This window comes from Pezoporus occidentalis, unplaced genomic scaffold, assembly GCF_034315485.1.
Source record: "Pezoporus occidentalis ecotype Australia unplaced genomic scaffold, CSIRO_AGI_Poc_V1 ctg3, whole genome shotgun sequence".
Lineage (NCBI taxonomy): Eukaryota > Metazoa > Chordata > Aves > Psittaciformes > Psittacidae > Pezoporus > Pezoporus occidentalis.
In genome coordinates, this window is record NW_026914940.1 from 9752972 (window position 1) to 9771608 (window position 18637).

At 41.5% G+C, this 18637-nt stretch overlaps 1 long non-coding RNA gene across 1 annotated transcript; it reads right to left on the reverse strand.

The window, feature by feature from the left end:
• Positions 1 to 6076: 6076 nt before the first annotated feature.
• Positions 6077 to 18164, reverse strand: LOC134167884 (uncharacterized). The gene is made up of 3 exons (XR_009966317.1): positions 17818 to 18164; positions 15242 to 15353; positions 6077 to 6753 (listed from the first exon to the last, which is right to left on the reverse strand). It is a non-coding gene; the product is annotated as an uncharacterized LOC134167884 (long non-coding RNA).
• Positions 18165 to 18637: the final 473 nt, after the last annotated feature.

An 18637-nucleotide genomic window follows, 5' to 3' on the forward strand; every position in this document is an offset into this window, starting at 1 on the left:
CAAAAGGCCTTATCTCTTCTATGTGATATGCAGAGCACCACAGCTCTAAGTAGGCCAAGGAGACCAAGTCTCCTTGGACTGTTGGCTCTCTAGTATCTGTTTAAGCTACTTTTTCAAGTGGCCAAAGTGCCCACAGCTCCTGGGCATGCATATGTGCATGCAAGATGATGTTTGGAGGTGTTGAGCCAAAACTCTGAGGTCCAGGAAGCCTAGGGCTTAGCTACCTTAAATGTCAATGGATCAGAGTTTAGTTGGTTTTATTTTCTTATTATCCCTAAGGATAAAATAGTTTATTCTTTCCATGCACAGCTCTGCATTTGCCCGCCTTCAATAGGCCCTAATGCAGGTTTACGTGTTTACAGCCCTTGCATGCCCAGATGCATCTTGGATCCGCAAGTCTCACGAGTTCCCATCATATTAATTAATTATGCTACAATGCACAGGAAAAAAAAGCCATTAAACTGAAGTTATTAAATTAAAATGTTACTGCAGAAATTCAGTAGCAACTTATAGCCCACAAGAAGTGACTCTGAAGAGAAGAAACACCATTTGCAGGTGAGGTGGCACTTGGAGCACCTTATTGTATTCATGGGGAGGAGGTGCTGACCCCCACAGAGAAGCTGCAATTACAATGAGTCTCTTTTCCAGGGAAAAGCAGTTATCCCAATACATTTCTGATGGAAGCTGAGGTACTAAATAAGATGCTAGCAGGGTATAAATAATGAGGTGGAACACGGCTGTGTGTTGGAACCGAGCCACTAGAGCAAGATAATGGCAAAGGCTCAAGCTTAACTTACTTTGCACAGTTCCTGTGGGAAAAGGGGTGGGAGGATAATGCCACATGGAAAGCTGATTCCTCAACTTGTAGTGAGTAACATAACCCCGTAGCCCTGCTTCTCTTTGTTCGGAGCCGGAACAAGCAGAGTTGGATTATTGCGGAGGTCTAGCCCTAGGTGCAAGGCTAGATTCCAGCTAAATGTGCTCCCAAAATCTAAACATACAAAGGCCGTTTCTGGCTTCAGATAACTAAACCCATGCTGAGAAAGGGAAGAAGCTGCTGAATGCATGGGCCTAGATTCATCAAAGAATTTAATCAATGTCCCACTGAAAAGGGATTTGAACTATGCATGACTGCTCTGACAGTATGAGACTATCAAGAGTATACATTATTTGATATTTATGGTGGTTTCTTGTTACTGTGCAAGGTATAACTCATATTTCTAATTAAACATTTTAATATAACACAGCTTGTAAGTGTCTCATGGTACAGCCTGGTAAGGATACAAGATCGGGTTTTTAAAAGGAGCAGTGATTTTTTAAACACCAACACCAATGGTTTTCAACATGATTCTGCTCTGCCTTTCCCCTCTGCCGCAAAACTTACAGCAAAAATTCCTAACAGGAACATCAGTCAATTTATGCGCCATTGTACAGCAGTGTGTTTTGTGGCAGATTTGCTTAAATATCTTTCACTGAGATAAAGGAACTGCAAAGAAAAATGGCACTGTTGTGAATTTTCCCTGTTTTGTAACTCTGTATGGCCAGATTTACAGATTGCTGAAATGCTTTACTCCTTTGATTAAAGGACAAAGAATTAAGTGAACTTTTCTGCTGAATTCAGTGGGGGAAAATAATCAGTAATAATCATGTTTCATTTTAAAGCACATAATTAACTGGCCTGGTCTCTCACAAGCTAAATCTAAAGCCCAGTGACATCAAAAGAAGGCTTCCCATTGACAGTTGATCAGGGATGTATGACTGTGTGGCTGATCATTGGCGAATTGCTGCAGAGAAATGACTTTTTGAAATCAGATGGCAGCTAATGCCTTATAACTACTACAGCAATATTGCATGGCATTCCCCTTACAACAAATTGGGTACATGAGAGCACTCGGTTTCTTGCTGACTGAAAGGCTGAGGGTTTTTTGAAGTCTCTGATGAGCCTGTCATCTCCTCCCCAACCATGGTAAAAAGGGACATCCCTTCACAGCCTGCATTAGAAACCAGATATCCCACACAGTCACATTTATAGACCACAGATGTCCATAATGAATGTAACATATTTAATGTCCCAGTTGTCCCATAATGTGCCATAATGAGGAATGAAGAGCTAGGGCTGGAAGGCAGCCCTGGCCACCAAGTAGCCCCTATATCCTAGGGATATCATGGGTTTCATCTTGAAACTTACTCCTTTAGCTTGCATCCAAAGTGCTCCCAGACACTGAGGAATAAAAATAAACCCTCTGTTCTCCACTCAATTATGGCTTTTCTTAGATTCATATCTAATTACTCTGACCAGCAGTTTTCCTCAGGGTATCATTATTAGGTCTCCCTTAGCCTCCTTTTGCAGTCACTTCCCCTCCATTGAGCTGATGGTTTCTGCAGCTTTAAAAGGTCTATCCACAGGCTTTGCTTTAGCTCAGCAGCTTCCACCTTCTTCTCCCGGGGCAACAGCAGGGTTAACTCACAGCTCAGTAGCTCTGACAGAGCTATTGGAACAGTAGCATTGTCTCTGGAATAAAAAGCATGATGAAAAAAAAAAGAGGTTCTTCACATAATACAGAGATTATCAGAATGTCTCTATTCACTTTCTACATGGAGACCAGGAATATTTCTTTGCTGTTCTCTAGGGCTCTTTCACCCATAAGAGTCTTGAGCCTGCAGCACACAGCCCCTCTTCTGAGTCAAGCTGGTGTTGCTGTAAAACTTCTAGTCCTCTCCCTGCCACCTTCTTGAACCACAACAAATCACTATGTTTCCTCTGGAGCTAAAGTTTCTGATGTCTAGGAAACTGCAGTTCCTTTAGTGAATGTACTTCCTTGTCTGACCCATTTAACTGTGAATATAATTGGTAAGCAGAACATAAATTCATAACATTTATGAACAGTCTGTAAATGCTGCAGATGCCCACAGCATCTGTCCCTTTGCATCTGATAGACCTTGAATAATCCATGACATTGCAACTGTCACAAGTGGTCTCATGATAAATTTTTTTAGCCTGATTTCTTAAAGGTATGAGGCTAAGCCACTCTGATGAGTGGAGCTGTTGTTGATGTATGTGCACTCTGCCTGGGATTTCAGCTCTGCTTTTGGGAGAGGGGTAGATGAGGAATCGCCATCCAGCATAAACACTTACCTTGCTCACTGCTGAACTGGGGACTCTCAGCCTCACAGTCTTGCAGGTTCCCCCACACAGATACTACTGTTTAGGCATGGGGATCTGTGCCAGCATCCCACTCCTGCATCCTCCCTGTGTGATAGAGATGCTTGTTAGCTGTTGCTACATATTGCTGGAATAGGCTGCAGTTAAAGTGACTATGAAGAACACTTCAGCGTTCTTGTTTTCTCATGAGAAATTGTCGTTCAAGTTATAAACACCTCTTGAAGATACTTGCAGAAATATGCCACAGGGAAATAGCAGATGATAATATTGCAAAGCAGTGGTATCATCTCTGTCAAGACCTTCAAAGCAGAAGATGTCCTTTCTTGGCTTTTTGGGCTGCTTTTTTCCAGAGATGGCAAGGAGTTGAAATAAGTTTTTTGCAAGCTTTTGATGGCCTATTAAATAATCTTCTTTTTGTGTCTTTAAGCAGCTGATGTATCTCAATGTGTTAAGCTTGTGAACACTACTATTGGCCTGGTAGCTTGTAACTTTACATTGCACAAGAATCAAGAAGCCAACTGAATTTGCTCATTTTCATTGCAGGAGAGTACTTTGTGAGCCTAATGTTAGGTGGGGAAATGATAAACCTAGTGTGACAGGGTTCTGTATCTATGAAAAAGGACAGACTTCTCTCAGAAAGAATCCACTTGCCCAAACAAGACTCCCTGAAAGCCAGCCTGTGTTTAGGGGCTTCAACCAGAAACAAACCCCAGTTTGCTAGACTTCAGCTTCCCACCCAGATAAAACCTATGGCTCAGACATGGTGACCACTTACTCAGGAAAATTTTTACATTACCCTAACATGGTGTCATTTGATAAACTAGTATCACCTCTACTAAAATCACAAACAAACTAACTGCCAAAAGCAAAGACAACCGTAGGAGAAATTAGAGCTCAACACAAGGGTTATAAATAAAGTTTGCCAGGGCTGGATTTTTTTCTCTCCCTGATATAATGAGATCAGAGACCTCCATATTCTCTTCTGAATCAGGGATTTATGCACACAAATGGTCTATGTGTCTTCTACATGGTTTCGGTTTCTTATTATACCACACTGCTTCGCCCTCAAAATAATGGAACAATTCCTGCTTGTCTGCTAATTAAGTGTAAAGTTGTCTGAATCTCTTTATTAACACAATTTTAATGTGCTGATTGAATGGAATATATTATGTTTCCACTTGCTTCTGAGTTTACCAGACAGATTTTGCTATATTTGTACTGTAATCTCTCCTGCTTCTCTACAGATGAAAAGGAAAGGCCCAGCCTACTGCTTATACATAACATCAGTTTGTCAAGCATTATGTGCATCCCTTGGGATCAGTGGAACTATGAAATTGTATCATTATCATTGCCTGCTGCACTACTGAACCACCAAGCAGGGCCTGATAGAGTATGCATGCATGTTTGTGCAATGATATTTTTAAGCCATGGTTTGCCTTTTCATTTCTTTACCTCCTGCATACTAAACCAGCCCCAAAGTATTCCAGGCTGGTGCCCAGAACCAGAAGTTCCTTCTCCTTTTCAAACAAGGGTTTTTTCAGGTATTTGAGCTATTTCACCCAAGCCCATTATTTACAGATAGGAGAACTGTTGCTTTTTGCTTAGACACATTCACAGCTTCTGAAGAGAGAGGCAGACTTGCAGACTGCTGTGAAGTGATTTGGGTTTCAACCTTTGTCTCCACAGCACGCCTTTGAAAAACAGGTCTCTTGCAGGCGCAGAGTTTGGCTCTGCAAACAACTGAAATGTGCATATAAAGATAAAGCGCAACAGAGCAGAGTCATGGCTTTACAGTATCAAGGTCTTACTTAAAAATGCGGATAAGCCTGGAAGATCTTCATTTTAGGCAAATTTAATTCTTTCCACTTTGTTACAGGAAAACAAATTTCAGCTCTAAGTAGGCACCAATCTGACAGGAAATTCGTAAGCCTATTAGAGAGGGAAGTGCACTTGAAAGAACACCCTTTGACACTGAGGAAGTTACTGCTTCTTTGTAAGCCAGCACCTGAAAATGCTCTGACATCAGAAGTAAATGAACGATCAAGCGATAAAGCCTCGTCTCAGTGTTTGCTGTTGCTCCAGCTCTGCCTCACCAGGCTGTTTTGCTCCCTGTTGGTCCTTAGGGGTTGGACAGAGAGCTGGCACCAGGGGAACTCTGTTGACGCTTGCAGCTCCTGACAGGGCACGACAGTGCTTTTGGACTCAACCCTAAACAAACAGTGGTGTCAAACTTTTCAGTCCTGCAGGGAAGTCACCATGATGCAGCCAGCCATGCTAGGCTAGGTAGGATTAACTCTTCCCAAGGCAAGGCATTTTCCTCTTCTCTGTTTTCCAAGTCTGAGCAGAGGGTTCATTCAGCCACCTTCCATTAGCTCGGTAACCAGAAAAGCAAAGTGCGCTGACAAGATGTGGTTGTGGAGGATGTGAGAGGTTTCAAATCCCTCGTGCACTTTTGCAGAAGCGTGAAGGTTAAAGCAATGTTAACATTTAAAGTGTAAGGAAGCAGACTGAGGAAGCACAGTCCCAGCAGCCTGGCAGCTCTATTGGTTTCCTATATATCCTGTACAGGCGAACACTGTGGCAGGCTGAAATGCTGTTATGAAATATGAAAACAGGGCGATTGATCACATTGTATTATGAAAAGTAACTTGAAAGAATTTCATGAATTTGTACAAAACTTGTGGTTCGTATTTTTAAACTATATTATTATTTAGCTCCTGAAAAACAAGAAATGTAATGCCAGTAAGTGATGCGTAATGTTAGCATGGGAAAGAGAGCTCCTGAATGAGAAAAAGGGGGTGTGGTATTTTTGCAGAAACATTGTTTGAATTTGTGCATGTTTTGCCCATTTTTCCAAGGGGGGAATGATGGTAATTTCCCTGCCACTCTTAGGACTGTTATTGTAGGATACTGCAGTTAAGATTTTGTGATTTAATAAGGAAGCCCACCTACGACTGGGGTGAAATATCTATTGCAGATTTTAAATTTTTGTGTTAGCAAAAAATCTGTTGCAAATTTGGGGAAAAGATGATGAAACTGAACTGCAAGAATTTAATTTGCCATTTGCAGGTCTTTATTCTCTTTGGCTGCAAATGAGCCATCTACTAAGGCTCATGCAAAACGAAGAGACAGAAAACATGAGTCATTGTCTCTGGTATGCAGAAGGAAAATGAATGAAGTTTGCGATCTGGACATTGATCTCTAGCAACCATTTTTGCCTTAGATAAATCTCCAGAAGTCTGATATCCTTTTAGACTCAGTGATAACTAGCACAAACTGTTTGGTTAACAAACAGGGCATTTTCCAAATAATGCTGAGTGGGATTTCCACTCAAACACTGAAATACACTTCAGTATCTCTGATGGGAAAACGAAATACAGCATAGCAAAACACAGGTGGTATGTTCTAATAGAGGCCAAACAGAAGCTACCACTACAAGGAAAGGGCACTTGGAAGATGCGGTTATTTATTGACAGCAGCATTCACTATTCCATCTCTGTGTGTCAAAAATTCTACAGTGATGTGAGCTAAATGCAACACAATCTTGAAGTTGAGATTTTCTTCTTTCCAGTTCCCTGCAGAAGGAGCATCTGCAAATTGGAAAGTGGAATGGGGAGCAAATAAGAAACAGAACTGTACAAAGAAACTGGTTTGAGGAAGTGTCAGGCCTGTCCTCCACAGCAGGCCAGTGGCTGCATGGAAATGTGACCATGGATAACATAAGCAGCAGTGCCATTTGTACATAGAAATTACTTCTGTGTTCATGTGAGATCAAGAAGCAATTCCATCACTCAGATCTGAAAGGAATTGTGCTGTCTCAGCTGAGCATTAAAAGTTATGAAATTCAAAACAATTTACATGACTAAAACTTGACAGAACTGAAATGCTCATCAATAGGTATTGTCACAAAGGTAGCAGGTTCTGAATAACAAGCTGGGTGCTATAAATAAGGAGCGGAGAGGTAAGTGCTTTTTTCAGCCTCTTGCACTGAACTCCTGTGGTTGTAGATAGCTGTGAGAAATTCTGCTTCAGGGACCAGGCAAAGGGGATGACAATAAACCCCTTATTTTCATGTGTCAATTGGTCACTAAATGCAATTATGCTTTTCCTGTTCTTCTACAGAGATACACTGTCACAACAGCTTTACCAACAGGTAGGCACTGTCATTTAGTTTAGGCAATATTGTTCAATACAGTCTTCCTATATTAAATAATAACACCCACTGGCAGAACTGGGAAAATGTTCCTCCTTCTCGAAGAAGCAGTAATCTCAGATGCAGCCTTTGAATGAAGAAAATGTTGCAACTGGTGAAGTAGGAAGAGCATTTATGTGCCCCATTGTGTACCCAGGGTCACTGTGCCTGGGTAAAGACAAAACACCTTCTGCAGCTGGGCTTTTCCAAAGTGGGCAAGAACTAGTGTGGACTGGCTGAAGTTGAACGGAGGTTTGGGTAGGGTGAATTCAACTGTTTTGGCTCAAATGCACAGCCTGGACCCGCAGGCATGAGAGCCACTTTAGTGGAGAAGATAAGAAGTGTTCTGTGCGGACCTCAGTCTAGCATCTCCTCCTGTCACAACACCCCCAGATTAAGTCCAGGGATATCTTAAACAGCTTTAAAGGCAGAATTGAACTGGAATAGTTTGAATTATGATCAAAAATACAGTATATAATATATGGTTTTATGAAGCAAAAAGCTTCCTGAATTTCTATTAATTTTTTTATTTCTGCTAGCAAAAGGAGTTGTTGACTTGAGAAATGCATATTCTCACACAGCAGTACTGTATATATATCTGAGACTGTAAAAGTGAAAGCAACTGGACACTGATTGGTAATAAAGGTGAAAGTACACAGTTCATTCTCGTTGCTCACAGTGGAAGAAAGAACAAAGCAAACAGGATTAAAAGCCAAGTTAATTAAATTCCAAATACCTTTCAGTGTAATAAGTTACAACGGTATTAGTAACACAAGCTAGGAAATTTATTACTAAAAATAGCATTTTTTCAGCCTCCCTAGGTATTCTCTGTACTTAGTAAAGAGGGGTGAGCACATCCAGAGGGCGTTTCAGATCATAGAACTGAATTATTTTCTCATACGTACTCAATCTCTTTCTTACTCTCCCTATAAATATATATGTACACAGACACACAGAGACACACACACAAGGGAAGATTTATATGTGTATACACACATATGTCTCTGTGAGTATCTAAGTTACACACACATTTGCCTGTGTACACAAGCACGTGTGCAGCTGTCAACAATCCCCAGCAAGCTGCACTCCGAGCACAGGACCCTTCCCTACATTTACACAGAATAAATCCAAGTATGGAAGTTTGACAGAGCAAATTATGATTCTAAGTTTCCACTGTTTTTACAACTGTTGCACAAAGGAGTTTGTTCTGACTTTCTCTGGTTTACTTCATATCAGCATTAAGGCTTTGAGAATAAAGCATATCAGAATAATATATGCGTGGCTTTAAACAGAAGCTGGTAGTTAAAGAATTAATACATGATTCAGCAAACTAAATATCATACCTGAGAGATATGTAGTCACATCTTCAGCTCATGTAAATTGCAGAACTCCCAAGATCTCAGCCCTCCACAGACCAGTTGAGGAACCTGTCCTTGATCAGAATCAGGATCTCCCTGTGTGCCCCTGTGGGACCATTTTCATGGGTTGTTCTGCAATGCCCTGAGACCAGACGGATCTCTCTGACCTGGAGGTGGCTGCACTTCAGCTCTGAGCATGCTGGGGAAACTAAACTCTGCAGCTACCAATGTAAAATGCATGAATGTTACTGAGCAGCATGCACCCTGATCAGTGCTCAGGGAAGAAGACAGCCTCTCACATGCAGGAGAACAGTATTTTAACTCTTGTTTGGAGGTCACTGCAAGATCTATGACAGAAAGTAAATATATATCCTTCTAAATGCTGACTACAGAGAAGCTTGGGCAGAAGCTACTCCATCTCAGTCAGACACAAAACATTTTACCTTGTAGTAGCATTGTGGTTATCATAGTGTGACTGTTACCACTGTGTTCCATGATCTTTCAAGATTCTTAAATGTAACTGGAGATAAACAGGTAAACTCTGTGTCTGCAGTTCTTCCCCGTGTAAGAAATACCATGAACATCAACAATTGCTGGGCTTATCTTACTGCAAATACTTACTCAAGTTACCTAATGCCGCTCACAGGTTTTATGGGGATTCCTGGTGTTGGCTGAGATTCTTGAGTAAAAAGCTCTGTAACTGCATAATGTTTTACCCCAATAAGAGTGATTAATACTGTTATTAATGATTGCTGTCTTCTTCTCATGTTCTAACTAAAAATCCAAAGCAGGTGGCTAAAGGAGAACACCAAATATTAGGTGACGCACGTATCACTGAGCTGCCAGCTCCACATCCTGAGCATGGTCCCTAGTTTGCATGTGGCAGCCAGTCATTTTTAGGCATCTCAGACTACATTTACTGTGACTGTAACAGACAGCCTGAATACAAGAAATCCACAGCAGCACTGGCCAAATCAACCCCTCATCCTTTCATATGAACGTGACTGCTGGGCCTCACAGATGACGTCCAGTCCTCCATTTAGTAAGTCACTTAAAGAACAAAGGTGACTTTCTAATACCTTCTACCTACCAAATATTGGACCTTAGGTAGATATTATTTCCCCTAATTGTAGTTGCAGTGCTCTTCATTCTTGAAATACACTCCAACAGAAGGAGACAGCTCTAGGTCATTAAGCACATACTCGCTTTGATTTACTGCAAGGTGAGCCTATATGGAAATCTATAGACACCACAGCTTTCACCCATGTCCTTTTTATGTTGAGGACATGTTCCATGTCCTTTTTATGTTGAGGACACCAGAACTGCACACAATACTCCAGGTGAGGTCTCACAAGAGCAGAGTAGAGGGGCAGAATCACCTCCTTTGACCTGCTGGTCACCCTCCTTTTGATGCAGCCCAGGATACGGTTGACTTTCTGGGCTGTGAGCACACACTGCAGCCGGCTCATGTTCATTTTCTCATCAACCAACACCCCCAAGTCCTTCTCCACAGGGCTGCTCTCAATCTCTTCTCTGTCCAACCTGTAGCTGTGCCTGGGATTGCTCCGACCCAGCTGTAGGACCTTGCACTTGGCATGGTTAAACCTCATTAGGTTGGCATCAGCCCACCTCACAAGCGTGTCAAGGTCCCTCTGGATGACATTCCTTCCCTCCAGGGTATCAACCGAACCACACAGCTTGGTGTCATCAGCAAACTCGCTGAGGGCGCACTCAATCCCACTGTTTATGTCAGCGACAAAGATGTTGAACAAGACCGGTCCCAACACCGATCCCTGAGGGACACCACACGTTACTGGTCTCCAGCCGGACATTGAGCCATTGACCACAACTCTTTGTGTGCGGCCATCCAGCCAGTTCTTTATCCACTGAGTGGTCCATCCATCAAATTGATGTCTCTCCAATTTAGAGACAAGGATGTCGTGTGGGACAGTGTCGAACGCTTTGCACAATTCCAGGTAGATGACATCAACTGCTCTACCCCTGTCCATCAGTTCTGTAGCCCCATCATAGAAGGCCACCAAATTGGTCAGGCAGGATTTGCCCTCAGTGAAGCCATGCTGGCTGTCACCAAGCACCTTGTTGTTTTTCATGTGCCTTAGCATGCCTTCCAGGAGAATCTGCTCCAAGATTTTGCCAGGCACAGAGGTGAGACTGACTGGTCTGTAATTCCCCAGGTCATCCATTTTCCCCTTCTTGAAAATGGGGCTTATATTTCCCTTTTTCCAGTCATTGGGAACTTCACCTGATTGCCAGGATTTTTTAAATTTGATGGCCAGTGGCTTAGCAACTTCATTTGCCAGCTCCTTCAGGACCTGATGGATTTCATCAGGTCCCATGTTTCAGGTTCTTAAGATGGTCTTGAACCAGATCCTCTCCTACAGTGGGCCTAAGGTCTTCATTCACGCTGTTCCTGCATCTGCCTTCCAAGACTTGGGTGGTGTGGGTAGAGCATTTGCCAGTGAAAACTGAAGCAAAGAAGTCATTAAGAACCTCAGCTTTCTCCATATCCAGGGTAGCCAGTTCTTCTGATAGCTGCCGGAGAGGGTACACATTGTCCCTAATCTGCCTTTTATTCGCAATGTACCTGTAGACACCTCTGAAATTAGGAAGAGCTTTAAAAATAACCAAAATGTACTGCATAGATGGTAAAAACTCTAAGAAAGCAAAGGTTTACTGAGCATATCTAAGCTGAGATGGCTTGATGAATACATCATGAGCTGACAGCCTAAGTGGCTTATCTCTGTGTCACTAGTGAGTTACTTGTCTGTTAACTCCTGCATTCTGTAGAGCTGGTTTCATGTGTTTCCCTCTGTCTTTATTAATGTTCCAAACTCATTGCTGGAGTATTTCAGTTTGTCCAAACTTGATCCATTTTCACTCTATTGTCACTAATTTATTCCTCTAGCTCATTAGCACCTTTGCATTGTTGATATTTTTTCTTCTCCCTCTGCAGGTAAATCAGTTTCTAGGGGGCATAGAGATGTTAGTCCAGCACATAAACATGATGTGGCATGCAGTGGTCCTCAGTGGCTGTAACCCATGAAAGCTAGTAGTGGAGATAGTGAACTGGATGTTCTATCAAGGCAGCAGCAATGGGTGGTCATAATAAGCCAAAATAAAAGAATGTAGACACTCACCAACCGTTTAGATGACCTTTAAAGGTCCCTTCCAACCCAACCTGCTTAATGATTCTATAACATGAGATGGCCTTTCTTTGTGCTACCTCATCCTTCTTCCTTAAGCTGCTCATAACCTACTGTATCACTCATCAGCCCATCTCAAAACCTGCCTTTCCTCTTGATTTAGACTTCAGTTCTTGATTCTTCCACCCACGTCTGTGTTAATTTTCCTCCTTCATGTTGAACTGAGAGCAGATCAAGGGCTGTTATTCTGCTCAGCTTAATCTCTGAGCAGAAAATGTACAGAAAAAACAATTCCAGAAACTCACTGATTAGTCAGCAGAACCACAGACTTGGTAACTGCCAGGCAGAAAACACCTATAGAACTGCACCCACACATGCCAGGCAATGACAGTAGCCACAAACAGATCCTGTAACCAAGAAGCTTTTCAGCCCTGCAGGTAAAGTTTGAGTTGTGGTGGTCTCAAAATGGCTATGTAATTTTCTCAGCATCATGTTAAGCAGCACCGTAAAAGAGGGCTGAGAAGCTATAGCTGTGTCTGTAGCAGGCTGTGGTGAATGCACTTTGCTGGGTGTCTTTAAATTTGGTGCCCCAATCTCATCTCCTCCACCTCCATGAATTCCCGGGGGGGGAGGGGGGGGGCGGGCAGACGACATGAGACAGGACCATAAGTATCTTTGCATATAACGAATGTTAAAGACTTCTAACAAAGTCCATATTTGCTTTGGGTAGGTAATCAGGATCTATACAGTAATTCTTTTCATGTATTCTACATTACAGCTGATATCCTCCAAAAAATATGAGCAGTGGAGTATTCTATAGAGCTGGCTGATGGTTTCAGAAAGGAAGCTGAAGGGCACATTGCATTTAGCATGAAATGCCTTGCAAAAGTCCTGGCAAGGTGAAGGATTAAACTGAATGAAGTATCTGGCCAGAGATGTTTTTGAGGCATCGAATGACTGCTCAGTGCAAGTACTGTGCTGCATGGAAAAGTGCCAGATTTCAACACATGCACAATTTTATAACACATTCAAGCACAGGCATCACCAACCTCTCTCTTTAAAGAGCACATCCATGTTGAATCCTCATGAGGGATTTATATGCTTTCCTTTTTAATAATGCACAACCTTGTATCTTGTGCAGTCTCTAGGAAACATTGGCAACCTGCAGTCAGGAGAGGCAAGGGATTTTTTGGAGACAGCTGTTTTCACACATTTTTCTGCTCCTGTTCATGCTCTCCATACAGCTTCTGCTGTATGGGAAGCTGATACTCTAACTGAGGTTATGTGTATGTTGCATAGCGCATGTGTACACTCTAAAGACACATTTACACGCATGCACATGCTCATGCACACATGGGAGCAGACTAAAAGAATAGACTAGACTAGACTAGACTAGAACATAGTTGTGCATTTTTCTTGTCAGAATCAGTATTGAACTTTTTGTGGCGCAGGGTCTTGGCTTATTTCATTGATCTGTGGTGTCATTTGTAAAATAAAAGCACATATAATCACCTGGACACTCATCATGCCTCATCTATCAACTCTCCTTTTCAAGTGTAAGGAATTTAATGACCATAGATATGCAGGATATGTAGGTGATATCTATGATTCTTGTATGTATGAATGTATGCCCACATATAAAGTGACAGATCTCCAACTGATATATTGATTAATAAACCAATACTGCTGTCTGTGATGAGGATAATCTCAACCCAAGTAAAATTGTAATGAATCTTGTAATTGTGATGAATCTAATAAAAAAACAATAAACCATCGGCTCTGTAGATGCCGCTGAATCTCTCTTGATTCAGTGAATCGCTCGTCTGGTCTGTGATATAGTATGATGTACACAAGCCACGATAGCATGGTGCATCATTAGTTAACATTTTAGGTGTAACTGTATAAACAGACAGAGTGGCAAAACAGGCTGACTAAAGCTGGACATTAAAGAACTAGTCTACTATAAATTCTGCATATGACCAGCAGTGCCTTACTTTTTGCATTTCTCCAGGTTTTTCTATCATTCCATCTGTGAAGTTGACTTACCATGAGCCCAATCAGAAGTTCAGACTGAAAAGAAAATAACAGATATTTCACATTCCCCAAGCTGGATCCATTGTTTAAAAGAAACCCTCATGATGCATATCCAGTGCTCACTTTGACCAGTGATAGATGAATACTCTGTTTGTTATTCATACAGAAATGAGATTAAATATTATCCCTTCTACATTCAGTCCAAGTAATTCAAGGAATGAAATTCTGTTTGGGAATAGAAGATAACACTTCATGAACAGGTTGATTAGAAAAAAAGGAAGGTAGTGAAACATAGCAGATGTCTGAAAGCATACAGAAAGTTCAGAAGGTTAAAAAGGTCGAGCCCCTATTTTCTTGCAAATAGGATTATAGATAAAGATAAACAGAAAGCAATTTTCTCACTATGTGTGGTGGTAAAAGTTAACGCCCTATGATGTGCCTCGTTGCAATCTCAGAAACCAGGAACCATATGTCCACAAGACTTGTAAAGGATCTTAGCAGAATACTGAAAGCTCAAAGCTAGGCAGCATTGTAGACACCTTCAAATTTCATAATAGAATAAGGAAGATAAACAGGAGATTAATGCCAGAGATAAAAAGCAAAATGAATATGTACTTAGAAATGTCTTGGAGACCAATCATGCTTCAGTGCAGCTGTATAGTATTAGTGATGAAAGACTTCAAAGGTTTTATGTGACAGAGGGAAACAGAACTTGACCAAAAGATGCTGGATTAGCAATTCCACAAGCAGTAGTCAGAATTCAGGGACACACAGTCTGACTCAATAAACAAAGCAGAACACAAAACCATCTCTGAAGATCATGACTCCTGCCCTGGGTTCATTTTATATGAACTTGTAGATGCGAATTATCTACGTGTAATACATCAATGTCAAGAGCAGGACCATAGCTGGTAGATGCTAACTAGCATCTGCCTTGGAGATGGTCTCCACCCTCAGAGAACACAGGGAAAGGGAAAAAATCAATTTTTGATTTCCGTGAGGAGAAAAGGCAGAGGCATTATACTGTATATGTACAATTTATTGTACATAAAAGCAACTGCAACCAACAAAGCAATGATGGAACTAATTAGTTCTAATGAGGCTCTAAAGGGGCTGCAGTTCCTTTCACTAGTAAACATTCTGATAAGCAGCACCAAGCTGAACCAGGCATCTATAGACACAGGCTTGTTTCAACCTAGGTGGAAGCTCTCCATGTGAATGCGTTGGTGTTCATTCCATCACAACAAAAAACCCAAAATCATACTATATCTGTTAATGGTGTCCTCAAGAAATCACAAACAGTGGAAAAGGAAGAAACCAATTTACAAACATTTTCCATGTACCAAGCCTGGAGAATTCATGAGGAGAACAGCTCATGGCCATCCAGTTCTGTAAGAATTACAGAGGTACAAGTCCATGAATCTGATAAACACTGCAGCCCCCTGGAAATGGAAGGTAAATGCCAAAAAAATAAAGAAGATGCAGCTGGGTGGATTTGATAACTGGGGTGAAGGAGCCTCCTGTGCAAATGCCACCTGGGGGTTGTACCACTGGGTATCGTAAGAACCTGAAATTCTCCAGTGAAACAGGAAAGAGTCATTACAATTTTACTTGGGTTGAGATTATCCTCATCACAGACAGGATCCTGTGCACTTCCCCTCAGGCACCACACTACAGGTTCAACAAAAGGGCACATGCATTGGTTCCTTCCCCACCTCACTCCCACCACAGCAAAGTCTCTTATATTAAATTATTACCACAGGTTCATCAACATCTGAGGGAATATTTACCTCTAATATGGATACACAAGGCGAGTTTAAACCAATCCCTACAAAACTGGAGAGGGCTATACGGAAGGGAGTGCAGGAAATTATGTAAATCTTTCACTCAGATGAACTCCTGAAAGATTTACATGGAGCACCAATCTCACAGGAAAACTTTGGTTCACTCTTTTGTGATAGCTGGGAAAAGAAAACAAAAAGCATAAAGGTTTCAGTCTAGATGGGGCCTTGAGTAAACTGGAAGGCTTGTGGCAGGGGGTTGAACTGGATGATCTTTAAGGTCCCTTCCAACTTAAACAACTCTGTGATTTTATGATCAATCAAATAATCCAAACTTTAAATCCAGGGCAGCAAGGTTATCTGTAGAGCTCAAACATAACAGGCAGAAGTGAGAAAAATGTTCTTTCACATTTGAAATGAGGAGAAAGGGTGATGGTTTCAACAACCTCCATGACCTGTGAAAGCTCAGACAGATCTATGCTGCTGGAGACCAACCACGGTACTTGACACTAGCAGTCTATGAGCATAAAGACTTTTGAACAACATGGCACATTCACATTTCCCAGTATCTTCCTAGAGCTGAAAATGATTAGTGAAACCCTGGCAACAAAACTAGTTCATTAGCTGTGCTCATTCCACACTACAGAACAGTTCCTTGAATTATGATTGGAGCGAGCACAGCTCAAGTGTTAATGTGAAAGAAGGTAAGAGTTCATTTGGATTTATCCATGCTGTGGAGGATGGGTAATATTATAGGAGCAAAATGCCGACTTTCTTGTTTAAAGCAGGTTTTAAGGTTTCAAGGCTTAGTGATGCAGAAGCTGCATATAAAAAAGCTGTCCTCACATCTTTCAGATCATGTCATTGAGTAAGACAGGCTAGGGACCATTCTCTGGTCCTAGGAAGTAGAATAAGTAGTATTATAGAGTCTACATCCATATAGCTAATTCCCCCATTCCAAGCCCCTGACCCCAGCACAAGATCTTTAAGCCCACAACAACATGTCTATGTTGGCCCCAGATCAGGCCAGAGCAGTCTGCAGGCAACCACTAATTGGTGTGGGCAAAAGCTATGCTAAGAATCATACAAATCATGTAGAGTATGGGTGTCTGCAGGACAGAGCACAGCCTTGTGTCATGACGCTGTTTTTCTTCTGAACATCGAGGTAGCTTTGGAGCCTCTTCAAGCTGTGATCACATTACAAGGAAAACAGGTTAGGGTTCATTCACTATATGGTATTTGAGGCCTCTGCAGAATGACTGTGGGCCAGTGCCAGAAGACTAGCGGAAGTACCTTGGATCCTTGACTGCAGGATGGCACCTGGGTTCTACATTGAAACTCTGTAGAGTCATTACCAGGGTTATCAGGATTAGTCAGCTGTTTGGTGGAGCAGAGCCTCCACCCTTGTTATTTCCTGTGTTTAGTATAACAGAAATTGCTCCCTACGTGCACAAGCACATACATATCCACACACACCAGCCACATTTAGTGATGCAGCTAAGTAATTCACCATATTCTGCTGTGTTATATTGGAACTCTGGTCATTTCAGGCGCTCTTTTAAAGAAATTTCTGGATAGGGATGCGAATATTGACATGCAAGCAATAGTCCTGCAAATATTTAATTCACATTGATTGCTTTTTGTTCCTATTTCCAGAAAAAAAAAATATAAAGTTTGCTTCAGCTAAGTAGATGGCTATAAAATTTAGCATAACTATGTACAGTATTTTAGAACATCAATGATAATGTCTGGGTATGAAAGGAACTACTTAGCAGGAAGTTAACAAGCAGTTTCTTGTATTTGATCAGAAGTTCCCTGAATCAAATGCAATGATGTGTTTGCCTTTGTAGGACTGAATTTTGCTTTGGTAAAAGTTTTGATTTGAAATTAATCTTTGATTTAGGGAATCTGCAATGAATGCTGCAAACGGAAGTATCGGTGCTTGTACAGCCTGATTTCAGCAATGCTGGGGAAGGGAGCTGAATCAGGCTGTCCATGTAGAATGTCTACTCCTTCTTTCCAGGAAAAAAGAAAATTATACTTTAGTGTGATTACTGGCATCCTGAGTGAACTTCCAATTGAAGTAAGTCGTCCAGGAACTTGTAGAACAAATAAATGTTCTTACCTGCAGCAAGTGCAGCAGAAAGCATATTTTAGATAACCCAGATGATAACAACCTGCACAGAAGGAGTTACCTGTTGCCTAAGGTGCCATGGGTACCAGCTCACTATTTGTAAACCAAATAGTTCCAGTTGCTTATTCAGACAGTACCTGATCCACATGTGCCATTGCTTGCATAACCGTCAGCTTATTTGCAAGCCGAGGTTGCTGGAATACATAGCGTTTCATTTCAGGCACCGTTTCTTTTAGGAAATGCTCTGTTCCTGAAAATGGAAAGGACTCCATTTAATGATTAACCATCAAAATAGATTCCCGCTTTATAATCTCCTAGGGAAAGGGCAAATCACTTTGACCAGTATACTCTCAGAACAGCTCATTTCAAGAAAGGAGAATGAAAAAGAGAATTCTAATACTGCCATAGAAAATACAACCTGGAATATTTTATAGAAAGCCTCTGTTGTGTCAGAAATCCTTCTGTCCTCTGTATCTCAGGGTGTATTGCTTCCTACACAACAGCAGCTCTTTGCCTCCAGCAATTCCCTTCGTAGTTCTTTCAGGACTGGGAAACCTTGCCTGGTGAGATTGGTTTTCTTCCTCTAGGACATTTTGATATAGGAGTGTTGTTTTATGCATCTTTATTTCAATAAATAAAGTTGATTGTTGCTGTGTTTGCTTTTCTGGTTTCAGTATTTTTACTGTGTATAACAGATGGAGCTGCTAGCAACACAGAGAGATAAGGTTGCTTAACGTTTTTCATGATAAATCTCTGTGTTCAGTTGCTTATATCTCATTTTATCCACTTGGGCTAAAGCATTTCATGCTCT